Source organism: Leopardus geoffroyi, chromosome D4, assembly GCF_018350155.1.
Source record: "Leopardus geoffroyi isolate Oge1 chromosome D4, O.geoffroyi_Oge1_pat1.0, whole genome shotgun sequence".
NCBI lineage: Eukaryota > Metazoa > Chordata > Mammalia > Carnivora > Felidae > Leopardus > Leopardus geoffroyi.
The window spans coordinates 90,241,692-90,261,824 of NC_059342.1; the positions used below are offsets into that span (position 1 = coordinate 90,241,692).

A 20,133-nucleotide genomic window follows, 5' to 3' on the forward strand; every position below is an offset into this window, starting at 1 on the left:
TTTCTACTGATTGAAATCATCTTTACTTTTGCCTCGTATTCCCTTAATTTTTTTCAACTCTACATAATTTATATTAAATTATACACAATAAAATACACGGATTTTAAGTGCATGCTTTGAGGACGTGTCAACACCTCCATCATTTCATGTAAGCATCTCCAGTCATGATAAAAAAAAAACAAAAAAACTTTTTTTCATCCCGCAAAGTGCGATGGGGACGCTGTCCACACTCACCCAACCGGACTGGTGACCTGATTTCTATCACCTTATCTGTCACCACCATAGATTCATTCAGACTGTTCTAGAACTCATTTTAATGGAATTATACGCTATGTACTCTTTTGTCAGTCGTCTTCTCTTCAATAAGAAGCGTGTGAGGGTCAGAGGTGTCACTGCATGTATCAGCAATCATTTTCATTTTGGAGCATGACATCATTAAATGAATATGCCACAATTTTTCTCATCTACCGATGGATATGGGGTGATTTTCAGTTTTCTGCAATTGCGAATGAAACTGTTATGAATATTAATGGGCCCGTCTTTCAATGTACATGTTTTTCATTTAACTTGCGTAAATAACAAGGAGTGTGTACATTACATTACAGGATAAGTGTGTCTTTAACGTTATGAGAACCTACAATCCATTTTCCAAAGTGATTTTTACATTCCTAGAAGCAAATGCAAGACTTCCGTTTGCTCCACAGCCTTGTTGACACTTCCTATTTTGAATCATTTAGATTTCAGTCGCCCCACTGGTAAAAGTATACCTCATTTGGGATGTCTGGGTGGCTCAGTCGGTTAAGCGTCCGACTTCGGCTTAGGTCATGATCTCGCGGTTCGTGGGTGTGAGCCCCGCGTCAGGCCCCGCACTGACAGCTCGGAGCCTGGAGCCTGCTTCGGATTCTGTGTCTCCGTCTCTCTCTGCTCCTCCCCCACTTGTGCTCTGTCTCTGTCTATCAAAAATAAATTAAAAATGTAAAAAGAAAAAAAAAGATTTTCTCTCTCCCTTTGCCCCCTCCCCTATTGTGTATGCATGTGCACTATCAAAGAAAAAAAAAAAGTTGTGTGATTATTGGGCATTAGTAGATCTTGTCTGAATTGTTTGAAGGAGTCCTTTGACCATCTTGCTTGTTTGTTTGTTTTTTAAGGACTTAATCTTTTTAGAGCAGTTTTAAGTTCACGGAAAAATTCAAAGGACAAAGATGTCCAGTGTATTCACTGCCCCCCACGTATGCATAGCCTCCTGCCTTATCAGCATCCCTCACCAGAGTAGCACATTTGTTACAACTGATGAACCTACACTGACACATCATCATCACCCAGAGTCCATAGTTTACGTTAGGGTTCACGCTTGGTGTTATACATTCTATCTGTTTTGGACAAATGTATAGATAGGTATCCATCATTATAATAGAGTGGAGGGCTTTCACTGCCCTAAAATCCTTGTGCTCTGCCTTTTCCTCCCTCCCCAGTCTCACCCCTGGCGACCGCTGATCCTTCTACTGTCTCCACAGTCTTGCCTTTTCCAGAATGTCATATAATTGAAACCACACAGTATGTAGCCTTTTCAGTTCGGCTTCTTTCACTTAGTAATGTGGATTTAAGGTTTCTCCGTGTCTTTTCATGTCTTGATAGCTCTTTTATTTTTTTAGCACTGAATACTATTCCATTCTCTGGATGGGCCACAGTGTATCCATTCATCTACTGAAGGGCATCTTGGTTGCTTCCCAGTTTCAACAATTATGAATAAAGCAGCTATAGACCTCTGTGTGTAGATTTTTGCATGGACATACGTTTTCAGTTCCTTTGGATGAATATGAAGCACGCAATCACTGGATCCTGTGCTAAGAGTAGGTTTAGTTTTTTGTAAGAAAATACCAACTGGTTTCCAAAGCGGTGGCACCATGTTGCATTCCCACCAACCATAAGTGAGAGTTCCTATTGTTCCACATCCTCCCCAGTATTTGGTGGTGTCAGTGTTCCAGATTTTGGCTAGTCTAATAGCGTGTAATAGTACCTCCTTGTTGTTTTAATCTGCATTCCTTTGATGACGTAAGGAGCATATACAAATACAAATCCATATACAAATTTGCAACCTGTATTATCTTCTTTGGTCGGGTGTCTATTCAAGCCTTGTGCCCATTTTTCATCAGGCTGTTTGTTTTCTTATTGTTGAGTTTTAAGAGTTTTGGGTATATTTTCCTTAACAGTTCTTTAGCAGCTGTGTCTTTTTGCGAATATGTTTTCTAAGTCTGTGGCTTCTCACTCTCTTGACATTGTCTTTCACAGAGCAGAGGCTCTAATTTTAATGAAGTCCAGCGTATCAGTTTTTTCTTTTGTGGGTCATGCCCTTGGCGTTGTATCTGAAAAAGTCATCACCATACCCAAGATCATTTAGGTTTTCTCTAATGTGTTATCTTCTAGGAATTTTATAGTTTTGGGTTTTACATTTAGATCTATGATCAATTCTGAGTTCATTTTTGTGAAGGATGTAAGGTCTGTGTCTCTCTATATAATTTTTTTCTTTTTTGGATGCGGATGTCCAATTGTTCAGCACCACTTGCTGAAGAGACCATCTTTTGTTTCACTGTACTTTTACTCCTTGGAAAAGATCAGTTGATGGTCAGATCATTTGTGGGGATCTATTCCTAGGCCCTCTCTGTGTTCCAGAGATCTACTTGTCTATTCTTTTGCCATGAGGACACTGTCTTAATTACTGTAGCTTAATTACCGTAGCTTTAAGTCTTGAAGTTGGGTAGCCTCAGTCTTCTTTGTTCTCCTTCAATATTGAGTTGGCTATTCTGTGTCTTTTGCCCCTCACTTCAACTTTAGAATCAGTTTGTCAATAGGCACAAATAACATGCTGGGAGTTTGAAGGGAACAGCATTGAGTCTACACGTCAAGTTGGCAAGAACCAACATCTTGACAATATCGAGTGTTTCTATCCACGAACATGAAATACCTCTCCTTCTATTTACTTCTTCGATATCTTTCATCAGAGTGTTGTGGTTTTTCCTCCTATAGATCTTGTACATGTTTTGTTAGATTTATACCAAAGCATTTCACTTCTGGGGGTGCCAATGTAAATGCTACTGTGGTGGTTTTTTTTTTTTTAATTTTTTTTTAACATTTATTTATTTTTGAGACAGAGAGAGACAGAGCATGAACAGGGGAGGGGCAGAGAGAGAGGGAGACACAGAATCTGAAACAGGCTCCAGGCTCTGAGCTGTCAGCACAGAGCCCGACGCGGGGCTCGAACTCACGGACCGTGAGATCATGACCTGAGCTGAAGTCGGACGCTTAACCGACTGAGCCACCCAGGCGCCCCAATGCTACTGTGTTTTTAATTTCAAACTCCACTTGTTCATTGATAGTATATAGGAAAGCAGTTGATTTCTGTATATCCACCTAAATCCTACAACCCTGCTATAATCTTTTATTGGTTCCAGTTTTTTCATCAATTCTTTTGGATCTTCTGCATAGATGATAAAGTCACATGTGAATAAAGATGGTTTTAGTTCTTCCTTCCCAGTCTGTATACCTTTTATTTCCTTTTCTTGCCATAATGCATCAACAAGGACTTCCAGTATGATGTTGGAAAAGATGATGGGAAGGGACATCCTTGGGACTCCTGGCTGGCTCAGTCGGTTGGGCATCAGACTTCAGCTCAGGTCATGATCTTGCAGTTTGTGAATTCGAGCCCCACATGGGCTCACTGCTGTCAGTGCGGAGCCTACTTTTGCCGGAAGCCAAGCTGTCCGTCCAGCCTGATGGCAGGGCCCGGGCGGTGGACGGATGGGGACTGCATGGCGGCTCGCTGAAAGCGAAGCTTCTCGCATTCCCGCTTTTATGTAATTTGGCCTTAGCGTTGGTCGGGGCAGCCCCCCCACCAATGAAAGTACCTGGGGACTTGTCGGTGGGGGAATTGCCCACGACGGGCCCCCCAGGAAAAGAACCATTGGGGAAAGAAAGAAGAGTCCGCGGGGAAATTATGCAGCCCTACACCCAGCCCTCGCCACCCCCTATAAAGACTCCTCTGCCTAAAGGAAGGGTAGCCCCATATATTTCCCAGCCAGGGAGGGGGACAAATGGGTTCGAAATCCCCGCTCTGGCAACAAAGGAATGTCTCTATGGATACAAGTGACTCCGACCCCTAGGCCCACTTGGCCCCCAGGAGGCATTCCAGATGATGATTGGACCCGGCGGGTTAAGGTACAGAATGGTTCATTAGTTCCTAGGTTTACGTTGTCCCTCTGGGAGCGCATAAGGCGTGGGTTCCCAGGGCCCTCTGGGCTCCCTCCCGGCACCCCAGACCAAAGCAAATACTTTTGTTCCTTATGCAGCAAATGGTTCAAAGGAACAATTAAGAAGTCATGTCGCTGTAAATGTTCCACTTGAGGTGTTGAGAGCTAGATGACCTTTCATGAAAATAGCAAAGCAAATGCTTTATAGACAAATGTAGATACATAATGAAAGCAGTATGAAGAAATTAATCAAGAAGCAAAAAGGCAGGAGGGAACGTTACAAGAAAATAACTATGTTGTTCCTTGATGGGCGATGACACAAAGGAACGTTTTTAGAATCAGGTAACAACGAGAAACATAGATGACGCACGCTACAAAGAAATTGCTAACAAACATAATGCCACGTTTGCCACGGTAAAGCGGCCAGTCTAACCCACTGCTGGACCTGCTGGGGCTGGACCCCGGCACACTTTGGACCCTCTGTCCCCACCCCCCAGCCCCCCAGCCCTCCCCTGTTTATGCCCTCTCTCAAAAACAAATAAAACATTTAAAAAGGGGGGGGGGGGGGGGGGAGGGCGGGCGCATCCTTGCCTTGTAACTGACCTGAGTGGGAAAGCTTTGAGTTTCTCACCACTGAGCGGGACAAAGCTACGTAAGTCTTTCCTCTGGCTTCTTTCAAGAATTCTTATTTATCTTTGATTTTCTGTAATTTGAAAATGATATGCCTAATCGTGGTTTTTGGCACTTATATTCTTGGTGTTCTCTGAACTTTCTGGATCTGTGATTTGGTATCTGACACTGATTTGGGGAAATTCTCCATCATTTTCAAATATTTCTTCTTCCTTCTTCTGGGAGTCCCAGTATGAGTACCTTACACCTTTGGTGGTGGTACCACAGTCCTTGGGTACTGTTTTTCAGTCTTTGTTCTCTTTGCTTTTCAGTTTGGGCACTGTTTTTCAGTCTTTGTTCTCTTTGCTTTTCAGTTTGGGCCGTGTTTAATGTTATATCCTCAAGCTCAGATTCAGTTCTCAGCCAATGTCCAGCCTACGACTAAGCCCATCAAAGGCATTCCTCGTTTCTGGCGGTGTTTTTAAGTTTCTAGGCCTTCTTCTTTTGTTCTTTCTGAGAATTTCCATCTCTGCACTTACATTGCCCGTCTGCTCTCGCATGCTGTCTACTTTATCCCTTAGAGCCCTTAGCACTTTAATCATGGTTGTTCTAAATTCCCAGTCTGTTAGGTCCAAAATCCTGGCCACATCTAGTTCTGATGCTTGCTTGCTCTGTCTCTTCAAATTGTGTTTTACCTTCTGGGATGCCTTGAATTTTTTCTTGACAGGGAGGCATGATGCACCTACCGTGTTCAAGAGCAAGGGTTGTAAATGGGACTTTATTGAGTAGGTCACGGCAAGGTGTGGGGGGAGGGGAGGGGAAGTGTTCCTACGGTCTGAGGCTTAGATCTCAGGGTTTTCGTGAGTTTCTGCCACTGGACTGCTTTTTTTTTTTTTGTCCCTTTAGTAGAGGACGGCTAGAGAGGGCTGGTGTAGGGCACTTCCCTTCCCCCAGGTAACTGGAGCTCACTGGATTTGGGAATTCTTCTTCCCCCAGGTCATTTAGGTTCTGGTAATACCCGGCAAGATTAGGCTCTGGTGAGCTAGTTTTTCCTGAGGGCAGGTCTCTGTTGAGAACAGAATGCTCTAGTGTATTTCAAAATGGCTCCCTTTCCCCTCTCCCCGCTGGAAGAACAAGGGGTTTTTCCCTCTGATATTTCCAGTGGACACCTGGTCAAGCTCCTGGAGGTAAATCTCATAAAACTGTGGGCCCTCTCCTAAGAATCAGCGCCTGTGGAGTTTGGAACTCTCAGAGATGTCCACGCTAAGCCTCCAGCGATTCCTCAGTTACAGTGTGGGTTGTCTTACTCAGCACTGGGTCCCATGGACGTTTCCATTCGTGGGCTCTGCTCACGTGAGCTGTTATTCCCTTTGCCGGGCAGTCTTTCTAATCTTTGAGGCAGCATGCTGCTCACGTCCTCTTCTACAGGTCCCAGAAGAGTTGAGTTTTCAGCTGGTTCGGCTTTCCACTCGTTAGGATGGAGGGGTGGCTTCTAAGCTCCTTATATGTGGAACTGGAAGCCAGTAGTCTCCTTTAATTGGATTATTTGTCTTTATTAAGTTGCCAGACTCCTTCACATACCCTGGATGCCAGGGCTTTATTTGCTACAATTACTTTCTCGCAATTTGTGGCTTTATCGTCAAAAGTATCGTCAGCAGAGTCTAAGTTTTAAATTTGGATGAAGTCCAATTTGCCAGTTGCCTCTTTAATGGTTGGTGCTTTTTGTGTCCTGAGAATTTATAAAGATTTTGTCTTACGTTTTCTTCTAGAAGTCTTATAATGTTAACTGACTTGTTTTTCATGTGTGCGACCAAGAGTCTAGATCCTGTTATTTCGGGTTTTCCAGCATCCTATTTTGAAAAGACTGTTATCTTTGGTACCTGTGCCAGCTATTGATTTATTGGCTTTCAGTGCTCAGAGGGAAGATGATAGCCGTAGACACCATCGTTAAAAAAGAAAAAAAAAAATCACTGTACATTTTAAAAATCCAGGGGCGCCTGGGTGGCGCAGTCGGTTAAGCGTCCGACTTCACCCAGGTCACGATCTCGCGGTCCGTGAGTTCGAGCCCCGCGTCGGGCTCTGGGCTGATGGCTCAGAGCCTGGAGCCTGTTTCCGATTCTGTGTCTCCCTCTCTCTCTGCCCCTCCCCCGTTCATGCTCTGTCTCTCTCTGTCCCAAAAATAAATAAACGTTGAAAAAAAAATAAAAATCCAGAGAAAGAAAAGCAAACGGAACCCAAGGTTAGCAAAGGAAGGAAATAAGAAAGATAAGAGTAGGGGGAAATGAAAAACAAGACACAATTAACATGGCAAAAGTTGGTTCTTTGGACAGGTTAACAAAATTGGCAAACATTTAGCTAGACTGACAACAAAAAGGGGGTAAGACCCAAACCCCCTAAAATCAGAAATCAAAGTGTGGACATTAATGCTGACCTTAGAGAAATCGGAAAGGTCTAGGAGAGTTCTAAGACCTTGGAGAAATCAGGAAACTGTACTAAGAAATTGTAGGCCAACATGTTAGATAACCCAGCTGCAGTGAACAAATTCCTAAAACCCCACAAACTATCGAAACTGACTCAAGAAGAAATAGAAAGTCTGAAAGACCTATTGAGTAGAGAAAGGGTTAACAAAGGCAGGGATAGATAAGGGACCCTTAGGGAGGCTGAATGCAGATAAGGGTGGGAGGGTTTTTTTTGGGGGGGGGGTGGTGGGGGAGGATGAAGGCATTCCAGCCCTGCACCATGGATGGAATCGCACAAACTAATTATCCAGTTCCTGGTAAGGTCCCAATATAAAGTCAGAGACAAAAATCCTTGGTGGTAACCCAGTCGGGACACCTCTTACCCTTGAGAGCTTTGTACTTGGCTCAATACACTCTGTCGTTTTGCTCACTCTCCAGTGTCTGTGAGATTCATTCCTCAACTCAGTGAGACAAGGACCAGTGTCTCTCCCACCCACCTGTAACACCTCGGTGCTGAAACCCAGGATTAGCTCGTTGGAGGGTTACAGCGGAAGCTTCCCTTCCCTTTTCTGAACCAAGGATCACCTGACCATGACTCTCAAAACCAGGCACCTGTCGGCCAGTTAAAAGTGGATAGCGTGGCCACAGGTCTTAAGTCTCAAGTGACAGGCTTCTGGATAAAGGTTTGGTCAGTCCCCCCTTGGAACGTTGAGCTAACCACACTCTCCTCTTCCTTTATTCTTCCTTTGCCTATCCTTCTTAAATGGCTTCTAAAACCCCTGATGATCAATATGCTCCAGCAATTAGGGACTCATTCCAGGATCTGGAATCACTCCTTCATTCCCCATAACTTTCTCCAAATACCTGGGCATCTCATGGGTGCAGCAGTCTCGGAGGTGGTCCTACTGATATTGACACTTAGGGAGGGGAGGCTGTCTGGGTAGCTCCCAGGACCTCCCCTGTAAAAGTGTCTGTCACAATAGTGTAGATCAAAGAGAGCTTTCACGCTTTTCTGTTGTTTGGTGAGATCTATGTTTTGTTGTCAGATACAACTCAGGCTTAAATGTGGCCAGGACTCTAGGCTTTGAGCATCAACAGACAATGGTAGAGCCATCCCTTTGTATCCCCTGGATTTAGAACATTAAGAATGGGAGCACAGGGGCGCCTGGGTGGCTCAGTCGGTTGGGCGTCCGACTTCAGCTCAGGTCACGATCTCGCAGTTTGTGAGTTCGAGCCCCGCGTCAGGCTCTGTGCTGACAGCTCGGAGCCTGGAGCCTGCTTTGGAGTCTGTGTCTCCTTCTCTCTCTGCTCCTTCCCTGCTCGCGTTCTGTCTCTCTCTCTCTCTCTCTCTCTCTCTCTCTCAAAAATGAATAAATATTAAAAAAAATTAAAAACAAAAAAAGAGTGGGAGCACAGATCTACCACCAGAGCCGCCTTTGTGCACAATAGCAGCGGGAACCTTAATAGGTTGTTATTGAAGCTTTCTTGTTTCGGCAACAAAAAGTCGGGAACTGTAGTGCTACCGGGTCTCAAGGATTACACCCTTCGATCGGGACCCGTCCGCCGATAGGACATCAGGCACGCAGGAAGAAAGGATGCTTGGGGTGAGGCGAAGAAATAATTAATCTTATGGACTAGAGTCCATGGGTTGGGGGTGCAAATTGGTACAACCAAGTAATGAGGGCCCAACCAAGGAGGCTCCGGAGAATGAGGTCGTGAGACTTTCTCTGTCCGGGGGGCGCACGTAAGGACTGGCGATCCAGTGCTCTGAACCTGCCCTATGGTTCCCGTGGGCACCTGAGACCCATAAAAGGATGGAGACTGGCCCTGGGGGGTCACGGCCTGGGGAAACCTCCTCCATCAGCAGCACCCGCCCCCCCCATAATCGCCCCAGTTGTTTGCCTGCACCCATCACCTTTATAAATGACAAACCTTGGATGGCCAACCTCACTGGACTCCTAAGATTTAAGGGATCTAGAAGAACCCAGAGGGGGAAGGGAAGGGTTGTGTGGGGGCTGAAGCAGTGGGTCAGAATGGCTCCTCCCGAGGGCCCAATCCTTCTTCAACCAAAGGTGTCAGGCCATTCTCTAACTTTGGGAAAGGCAAATCAAGGGATACCTTGCTCCAAAATGGGGAAAGCTGGTGACGGCCCCTCACCACAACGTGATGGTTGGAGAAAAAGCATGATGCAGAGCTAGGCCGGAAATAATAGAGCCTTGAGAAAATGTATATTGAAAGGTCTCTCTGGAGAGGCGGCTGATGTCCGTCACGAAGCCGAGCAGCCGGGAACGCCTGGCCCGCTCAAGGCGGACAGCCGCCTGCTTTCGTCTGTACTTCTCCACTTCCTCCGAGACCACGATCACCCGCCACGGATCTGAGCAGATGCTTCGATTGTGCTCGCTCGGCCCTAGATGACCCCCGCTACACGCTTTAAGCAAGTTCCGCTCTTCTCTTGAGAACGCTCTTTGAACAATGCGATACATCTTGATGTCTTTTGATGATTGTTCTCCCTTTCCCAATAAATATGGGAACGACGAGTTGTTCGGGGCGACAATTCTTCCAGTTGTCGACCCCTGCTCCCTTTCTTTTGCAGCTGACTTCTTCTCCCATGTGCCGCTGGGAGGCGGCAAGAGCTGATATGTAGGGACGCCATCTTGTCACCTCTCTGATACACCAGGTATGGAGGCTCTTGACTTCTGTCGGGATCTCGAGCTGGGAAACTCCTCTGGAAGGTGTTCTGAAAAATTGGGAAAGATTGGATCTACAAATGCTCAAAGAGAAGTGCATGAAGTTTGTTGTGGTGGTGGTTGTTCCCAGGCGTGGCCTCAGTATCGCCTGGGGGATGGAGAGTCCTGGCCTCCTGAGGGAAGTACTCAGCACAGTACTATCTTATGGTCAGATCGATGCTGCGGAAGAAAGGGTAAATGGTCAGAAGTTCCTTACGTGTAAGTCTTGTCTGCTTTATGGGACCAGACAGACTTACGTAAGACCTGTAAGTTGGGTACCAACCTCCAGGCCCTTTCAAGGTTGCAGACTCGCCCCCAGGCCTCTTCTCAGGAAGGACCTCGTGTTAAACCTTTGTGTCCTCCTTATCTCGGATTGCCAGTGATGAGAAGTCCTTCCCCTGAAAGGGAGGCACATTGACTGAAATGCCCCACGAAGGTCCACGTTCCACTTTCCTTGCAAGATTTTCAACAAAGGAAAAAGGACTTGGGAAAATTTGCAGACAACCCTGATCAATATACAGAAGTGGTCCGGGGTGCCTGGGTGGCTCAGCCAGTTGAGCGTCCGGTTTCGGCTCGGGTCATGATCTCACAGCTCGTGGGTTCGAGCCCCGCGTCGGGCTCTGTGCTGACGGCTCAGAGCATGGAGCCCGCTTCGGATTCTGTGTCTCCCTCTCTCTCTGCTCCTAACCCACTCGCATTCTGCCTCTGTCTCTCTCAAAAATAAACATTAAAAAAAAATTTAACGTATAGAAGTGTTCCCAAACCTACCCCACATGTTTGAACTTTGTTGGAGAAATGTTATGTTAATACTCAATCAGACCCCACAGCCACAGAGAAATAAGCCACCCTACAGGCTGCTGAATCCTTGGGGATGAACAGACGACGGATTTTGGAGAAGGACAAATGTGGGAGGCGGATTACCCAACGGGAAGGCAGGCTGCTCACCTGGACCCCAAATGGGACAATGACTGACCCCTGGGAGTTTGGAGACAGAAACGCTTCTAGGTGTATATTCTGAAAGGCCTGAGGAGGACTAGGGCTAAGCCCTGAAATTATTTGAAGTTAGCCCATGGGGCCCCTTTGGAACCTTCTTCCACCTTTTTGGAGAGATTAAGAGAGGTTTAATACAACATACTTCACTTTCCCCTGACACCCTAGAGGGGGAATTGATATTAAAAGATAAGTTTATGACTCAGTCAGCTCTGGGTATTAGGAGAAAGTTACAAAAATTGGCTATGAGCCCAGACAACTCTTTGGACACCTTTTTGAAGACAAGGCAGCTAATTGGGTCTTCTTCCTCTTCTTCACAAGGGGAGAAAAGGGGAGAGGCAGAGAGAGAGGGACACACAGAATCAAACAGGCTCCAGGCTCTGAGCCGTGAGCACACAGCCCGATGTGGGGCTCGAACTCACGACCCACGAGGTCATGACCTGAGCCCAGCTGAAGTCAGACACTTAACCGACTGAGCCCCCCAGGTGCCCCCTGGGTCTTCTTTAATAGAGATCAGGGGGAGACCCGTGCAAAGGAAAGGAGAGGTCACAGAAAGGCTGTGTTGTCGGTGGCAGCCACGGAAGGACAAGCAGGCCAGCCAACCCGAGGGGCTCCTGGTGCCAAACAGGGCATTTTAAGGGAGAGTGCCCCCAAAAGCCACTGTAAAGGGGACCATTGGAAGAGGGACTGCCCTCGTGGATGAACATCCAGAGGTCTGTCTCCTCCTCAAGGGACCCGTCAAGACTGATGGCACCCAGGGTTCCATCTCTCTGCCCCCGTCACACAGAAGATCATTACGGCACAGAAGTCTCGGGTTAGAGTGGAGCTAGAGGGGACTGAAATTAGCTTCCTCCTGGGCCCAGGGGCCACCTATTCTGTCCTCCTTTCCCATCCTGGTCACCTCACCACTCATAAGGTGACAGTAAAGGGTGTCTCAGAGAAGGTCCTAGCCAAATACTTTTCAGAACCCCTCTGTTGTGTTCGGGAGAATATAATGTTCACTCATTCTCAATCATGCCTGAAAGTCCCAGAGTCCCTTGTTGGGAAGAGATACATTAGCCCAGATGAAGACTAAATTAATACTGTGTCAGGCCTTTCATTTGGGGAGAGAGAAAACTTAACGAACGGCCGAAAAGATATTTACCGGGAAAAATCTGTCAAGGACAGTTCAACAAGTAGTTTCGGCCTGTGACGTCTGTCTTAGAAACAATCCTTTGAACCACGACCTTGCCCTCCCAGGCAGTCAGGGAACTGGAAGCCATCCCGGGGAAGACAGACAATCAGAGTGCATGCAGGTGCCAAGGTCAAAAGGGCTCCAGCATCTGTTGGTACGGGCTGATGCTTTTCTAATCGGGTAGAGGCCTTCCCCTGCAAAACGGAAAAAGCACAGAAGTAATAAAAACTCTGCTTTATAAAATAATGCCCAGGTTCAGCTTACCTAAAAATCTGCAAAGTGATAATGGGCCCTCTTTCAAAGCTGGCATTAGCCAAGAGATGTCGAAGGCCCTGAGGAAAGATTATCGCTCGGACTGCTCTTGGAGACCTCGACCCCCTGGTAAAGCAGAACGAGTAAATGATATCTTAAAAAAACACTTAAGGAAACTGTCCCAGAAGACTCACCTCCCATGGCCTTCGACCCTTCCCATAGCACTCATCAGGGTAAGAAATACCCACAGACCCAGGGTTTCAGTCCATACAAACTGTTATACGGAGGTGCCTTTCCGATAAATGGCTTTTTATTTTATTTTAGAGAGAGAGAGAGAAGAGAGAGCGAGGATGGGAAGGGCGAGAGAGAGAGAATCCAAAGCAGGCTCCGTGCTGTCAGCGCAGAGACTGATGCAGGGCTCAAACTCCCGAACCGTGAGATCATGACCTGAGCTGAAACCGAGTCAGGCGCTCAACTGACTGAGCCACCCAGGCACCCCTGACAAATGACTTTTTATTGGATCCTGAGATAAATGCCCAAGTTAAACATTTACTTCTTTAGTTCAGTTTCAACAACAATCACGGCAAATGTCCAACAGTTGAACATGAGAAAAAGGAAGAGTGGTTTGGAAATTGGGGGCAGGATCTTACGGGCGCCATCTTGTTGGTCAGCGCAGTCATTTGTGGTTTTCTCTTTGTGGCTGCTGATGTCTGTGCCGCTTCATGCCTGCCAGCCTTCCTGTGGAGCCATAACCGGGGACCACTCGACCGACCCTTGGTAGACTCTGAGTGCCATCCCCTTACGCCGTCCCTCTTCAGCTTGAAGAAGCCAGAACTGTCACTGTCCTTGGTCCCTAATGGCAGTGAGGGATCCTATTCCAGGGGGGAGGAATGAGTAGGGAAAGGGTTAACAGTAGGCAGGGAGAGATAAGGGACCTTTGGGGAGGCTGACTTCAGCTGAGGGTGGGAGGCAGCAGCAGAGGGTTTGGGGTGGGGGGGAAGGGATAAACACACTCCAGCCCTGCCTGTGTTAGGCGCCATGGATGGCACCTAAACTAAGTATCCAGTTCCTGATAAGGTCCCATTAAAAAGTCAGGGGCAAAAATCCTTGGCGGCAACCCAGTCGGGACCCCTCTCACCCTTGAGAGCTTTGTACTTGGCTCAATATACTCTGTCTCTTTGCTCACTCCCGTGTCTGCGAGATTCATTGCTCAACTCGGTGAGACAAGGACCAGCGTCTCTCCCACTCGCCTGCGACACTAGAACATTAAAGGGGTTGAATCAGTAATTAAAAACCTCCCAAGAAAGAAAAATTCAGGAACAGATGGCTTTCCCAGTGAATTCTACCAAATGTTTAAAGAAGAATTAACACCAGTATTCCTCAAAGTCTTCAAAAAAAAAAAAAAAAAAAAAAGAGAGAAAAGAACATGAGGTCATTCCACGAGGTCAGCATTACCCTGATATCAAAGCCAAGGACATCACAAGAAAAAAAAAAGACTAGAGACCAACATCCTTGACTATAGACCAACATCCTTTATGACGATAGTGTAAAATCCTCAACAAGATACTAGCAAACCAGACTCAGCAGCATATGAAAAAGGTTACACACCATGACTAAATGGGATTTATCCCGGGAATGCAAGGCTGTTGAACATGGGGAAAAAATCAATCAACATAATACCCCACATTAATAGAATGGAGGGGGGGAAACACATGATCATCTCAATCGGTGCAGAAAAGAAACCTCTTCTTTCGCAAAACCCAACCTCCTTTCACGATAAAAAACACACCCAGGAAACCAGAAATAGAAGGGAACTTCCTCAACATGATAAAGAGCAGATTGGCTGCTTTCATCGCTGCTGGAAATTCTAGCCAGAGCAGCTAGGCAAGAAAAAAGGAGTCACGGGCAACCAACCGACATGGTCAGGAAGAAGTAAAACTCTCTCTAAACACAGGGGACGGGATTCTGTATGTAGACACATCAAAGAAAGCACAAAAAAGAGCACCCTTCGGACATCTCCAATGCAGGAACTTAAAATTCTCAGTCATGGGGCGCCTGGGTGGCTCAGTCGGCTGAGCGTTTGACTTTAGCTCAGGTCATGATCTCACAGTTCGTGGGTTCGAGCCCCGCTTCAGGCTCTCTGCTGACAGCTCAGAGCCTGGAGCCTGCTTTGGATTCTGTGTCTCCCTCTCTCTCTACCCCTCCCCCACTCATGCTCTGTCTCTAAAAAATGAATAAACCCTAAAAAAATTAAAAAAAAATAAAATAAAATTCTCGGTCATGTTATCGAACCCTTCTGAAGCATCTTTTCAAATTCACGTTAATAGTATTTCTACATGAAATTCCCCCCAAAACACATCCCCCAAATGTCTGCCACCCTCCAATGCCACCTGCCCTAGAAATAGTAGAAATTTAAAGTGATTGAAGTGAAAACATCAAGGCTTTGAAATGCTTATAAGAATTACAAGAAGGCTTGAAGTTGCTAAGGAGCAACTTCAAGAAACTTGACCTTGTGAATGAGCTAAAGGAGCTTCTTGTCTTAGCGCGTGAGGAAGTGCCCTTGCAAACAATGGCCCCTGGAGCTGAGGCTTAGCAAGTTCACGGGAGCTCACCTCTGCATCCATCAATCCATTCATTCACCAAATATTTATCAACCAGCTAAACTGGGGGGGGGGGGGGGGTGGGGGGAGGGAGGGACAGTGGTGAAAATGTCATTGCCCACAATTCCAAATTCCGTGTGCTCTCGTTGTAGATAAAGTATCTTTATATTTGTTTCAATGGTCTGTCTTTGCACGAAGTGCTACACTGTAGATTCATGGTAACTCTTGAAACTTGCCTGCAAATATTCCCACCTTGTCTTATCCCAAGACTATATTGGCTACCTTTTGCTTTTCCATAGGACTTTTAGAATTAGTTTATTAATGTCGTAACAAATTCTATTGCTATTTTTACTTTATTGTATAGAGTCTACAGATCAATTTGGGGAGAATTAGCTTCTTTACAATTGAGTCTTCTGATCCATAAATATACTATATCTTCCTTTTTTTTTTTTTTTTTTTTTAGTTTATTTGAGACAGAGACAGAGACAGAGAGAGAGAGCAAGCGGGAAAGCGGTAGAGAGAGGGGGACAGGGGATCCAAAGCGGGCTCTGTGCTGATAGCAGCGAGCCTGATGCAGGGCTCAAACTCATGAACCGGGAGATCATGACCTGAGGCGGAGTTGGACGCTCAACCAACCGCTTTGGATTTTGTCTCCCTCTCTCTGTGCCCCTCCCTCGCTCTCGCTCTGTCTCCGTCTCTCTCTCAAAGATAAACGTTAAGAAGAGGAAGAGACGCCAGGAGGGCACATAGAACAAAGTCCACAGAGGACACAGCGAGAAGGTGCCATCTGCCAGTCAAGGAGAGGGCTCACCAGAAACCAACCCTGCAGGCACCTTCATCTGGGAACTGCAGCCTTCCCAACCATGGGAACACGATTTTCTTCTGTTTAAGCCTATCAGGCTGTGATACTCTGTTCAGGAAATCCTGGCCCACTGATGTAACGGCTGAGAATTATCTGCTATAAAACATGTAACACAGTATCTTCGCTGAATTGTTTCCCAGACCGCAGCCCCCTTTGGCAACCAAAATGATCTCCCATAAATATAAGCTGCAGTGAAATTCACTTAATGATTAGTTTCTATCAATCTTTTTTCTTTTTCTCCTGCCCCCTCTTACAGTGGCACCGTGAACGTCGGAAGCATTAAGTACCTGGGATTTATGCCTTACGTGAAGACGTGATTTCAGTAATTTCAAATGAGGCACGGCTCCTTCGTGTGAGAAAGGTGCTGTGTGGTCACAAGTACTTCCAGAAGTAATTAGATTCCACTAGCCTGGCATTTCATGCCTCAGCAATTACAGGAGCGTGGTTTTGACACATGGCAATTTTAGTTAGGCAAGTGTGAACTGAGAGAAGATGCAAAGAGCCACAGGCTTCTGTTTAAAGCATACAGTGCTGCGAAACTCAAGAGAACGACCTAAGGTTTTCGGTTAGCATAACCAGCCCGCAGGACGGCTTGCTAAATCACAAAGACTTTTGGGAGCACAATTCCAAAGGGAATACCTTTCCCAGGTCACAGCATTTCACTAAACTGATAGAGTCGTCTTTGATACGAGAAAAGCGTACCTTTGTTGGAGTCATGTACTACGCTCATGATAATTTACACTCTGAAAGTTACGATTTAAGCACCGCATCAAAACATTTGCATTCAACGGTGGGTTTATGATATTGCAAGACAGTTCGCAGAAATTCACCTGGATTCTCCAAGAACAGAATCTCCCTGCTTAAATTTCCTCGTGTGAGCTGTTGAAATTCAAGAACATGGCGGAGCAACTGTGTGTGTACAAAATGTAGCTTTTATTCTGGGGTTGGTCCAACACCAGGAAGAGCTCTAACGCACAGAAAGCTTCAAAATTCCACCTCAAGGAGAGTCAACAGCCTTGACATTTCTCTTCCAATGGTATAGTTCTTTTGCACAGAGGACATGCATGTGTTCTATTAGATTCATTCCTAGGAAGGTAATACTTTCTAACGTTACTATTAACGGTGACTGTGGCAGGCTGAATAATGGTCCCCCCAGTGATGACCACATCCTAATCCCTGGAGTCTGTGACTATATTACATTACAAGACAAAGGAACTTAAGGTCTGCAGATACAAGTAAGGCTGCTAATCAGACCATCTTGTGGGAGACCGGACCCCGGTGCCAGGCTGAGACTGGGTCGAGCAACGGCTCCCTGTTGACTTAGCCAACCTGGTGGTTCCCCCTCCCATTCCCCCACTTGCAAAGGCATACGAAAGCCTTGTCAAGGCTGAGAAAGCTAATTCCTGAAGCCTGTGGTCTGTGGGTGTTGGCAGTGTTACCCCCCTTTTCTACCCCGGGTCAAACAGAAACAAACACGGGAACTGTGTTTTGCTAGCAATCTATCAACAAGGTCTTGTTGTGACCCGTTTAGAAAGTGCACAAGGTTTTGGCTGGCAGAACTAAATGTTTTGGCTGGCAGCGATCATGTGAAACCTGTTTATTCTTAGAATGACCTGATCCATAAGAGTCTTGATGTAAAAGATTGTGTACAGCAACAATAAAGCCGTCACTCGGGCCATCAGCCGAGGGGACCCTCCTGTTCCCAAACTGGCTTCTCTTCTTTTCTTTCTTACATTCCCCTACCCTCAGGCCCCTGATCTCGGTGTTTGTTGCGCCGGTCGCGACACCATCTTAAAGAGGAGAGATCATCCAGTAGGCCCAATCTAGTTAGGGGTTTATAAGCTAAGGACTGAGGCAGAAGTGGGCGGGGGGTCAAAGGGATACTCCGTGAGGATTCGGCCTCTTTGCTGGCCCGGAGGACAGAGGAAGGGAATCCCAAGCCGAGGCACGCAGTAGCCTCTAGGAGCTGGGAATCACACTGCGTTTACATCCAGCAAGAAACCAGTTCTGTAACCGCAAGGACCTGAATTGTTCCAAAAAAACCAAACGAGCAGGAAGCCGATTCTCCTAGAGCCTCTAGAAAGGGGTGTAGCCCTGAGGACATGTCGATCTTAGCGTTGAGACTCACACCTCTGCAGACGCTGTGACTCAACTTGACCATTACCCACAGTGTGGTGGGAAACCGTGACAAGGGTTTTAGACAGGGTGGGGTGATAGGACCAATTTGCAGCTGTGGGAGGAGGCTGGAGAGGGGCCCGGAGTGGAAGAAGGGAGAGAAGTGTAGTTCGGAGAGGATAATGTCCGAGACGGTGGTCGATGGTGGTGGGGGTGGAGAGATTCCAGACTGACTGGAGACAGAATTGACGGGGTTTGCTAACGGACTGCATGTAGCTATGGCAGCAACAAGGGTGGATGGTTCCTAGGTTTCCGATTTGAACTCCGTGAACAGCGATACCACTGGCGGAAATGAGTCAGCCTGGGGCCGGTGACACACTTTGAGGTGAGTGTGGGCGACTGGAAAATTGTAACACGCCAAGCTTGAGATAGGAGACACCTGAAGGGAGACCACAAGCAGGCAGATACGTTTTTTTTTTTCTTTTTTAAAAACCTTTATTTATTAAGTAATCTCTACCCCCAACACGGGGCTCAAACTCACGACCCCGAGATCAAGAGTCGCACGCTCTGCCCACCCAGCCAACTAGGCGACCCAGCTAGATGTGTTTTTTAGCCTGGAGTTCGGGGGAGAATCTGACCCGTAACCACATAGCTGGGGGCCATAAGCATGTAGATGTTATTTCAAGGCACTGAGAACCTGAAGAGAGCCCACATCAGCCCCGAGGAACCCGAACTTTAGACGCTGGGTGCAGTGGGAGGAACACGGCAGAAAGTCCTGATTCCAAACTTGTATAAATGCACGCCTATTACATACATATTTAAAGATGGGCAGTGTGGGCGCGTATCTATGGGGATGACAGTCCAGAGCTCCAGAATTCAGGAGCGGGCTGAGCAAATGAACAGAATTTCCGAGACAGGGTAAGGGACAGGCCGCAGGCCTCAGGTGCAGGGCGCAGCTTCCGGCAGGAGGAATTCGGTGCAGACAGAGGTAGGTTTGCCTGGTTGGTGCAGGGAAGCTGATGTCTGCCGCCTTCCATTTTTGCTCAGTGAATCATGAAAAGGCCAGAAGAGGGGCGTGGGAGGGTTGAAGGTGTAACAGCTGACGTGGGGAAGGCACAGCAAACGTAACGGAGACTCAAAGTCGGATCCTCTGGTGATGCTGTGTCTGTTTGAGGTTGACAACCATTAAAGTGAAACCAACCAGCCCGACCGTGAGGTTTTCTTCTGGAAATATTCGGCTCTTAGGCGCAGGGAGGGCAGATGGAAGGGCTCGCCGACGTCCGGGGTCCTGGACGGGGAAGGGCCCCCGAGGGAGAGGACGAAGAGTGAAGGGGCAGTAGAAACGGACCCTGGGACTGCTTGCGCGCGCTGGGAGCCAACTGATGGGCTGGCGTCTTGCTGGGTGAGCTGGGAATTAGGACCGCGGCGCGTATTTCAGGAAATGGCCTGGAACTGGTGCTCGGCAAGCGCTAGGTTGTGCGGCCGGCGAGAACCCAGGCCTGGGCCCGCACCGTTAGCTCCTAGCGGGGCCTCACCGGCTGAAAGTAACTGAAAGCAGCGTTGAGGGGAATCCAGGCCTGGGTCTGTCTGGGACGTTCACCTTCCCCTCCTCTCTGCTGGGGAATTGCGTCTACACATGAAGACAAACCGCCAAAAAGCGTGCCTACCGAGAAGCGGGATGCCCAGAACTGGGACGGGTGCTCCAATACTGCACAGGCGAGAGTGTTCCAAACAACTGTATTTGTTCCCTGCTCTGCTCTCCCGTGGGACAGGGGCGGGGTCTTCTCCCCTCTCTCCGGGTCCACTCTTCCCCCTCTGCGTCCTCCCAAGTACAGACCCGACACGCAGTTTCCCCTCTGGCTCTTTTCTGCCTCTAAACTGGGGCTGTTTCCAGGCTCTGGGCCTCACCCCCGCGGGGGCTGCCCGCCGGGCATCTCTCTTCCGCCCGCTGTCTTCGCGCCATCCGCCAGGGGCCTTCGCAGAGCGGGCACACCCCGAATCACACTCACGGCTCCCCTCACGGTCTTCTCTTCTCCCGGGTCTGCATTTGACACGTGTCCGGTCTACCCTGCCCTCCTTCTTCCGTACCCCTCCTGGACTCG

The 20,133-nt window shown here is 47.5% G+C and overlaps 1 long non-coding RNA gene across 1 annotated transcript; it reads right to left on the reverse strand.

The window, feature by feature from the left end:
• Nucleotides 1–8,658: 8,658 nt before the first annotated feature.
• On the reverse strand, nt 8,659–13,804 carry LOC123593227. The gene is made up of 3 exons (XR_006710200.1): nt 13,105–13,804; nt 12,173–12,396; nt 8,659–10,218 (listed from the first exon to the last, which is right to left on the reverse strand). It is a non-coding gene; the product is annotated as an uncharacterized LOC123593227 (long non-coding RNA).
• Nucleotides 13,805–20,133: the final 6,329 nt, after the last annotated feature.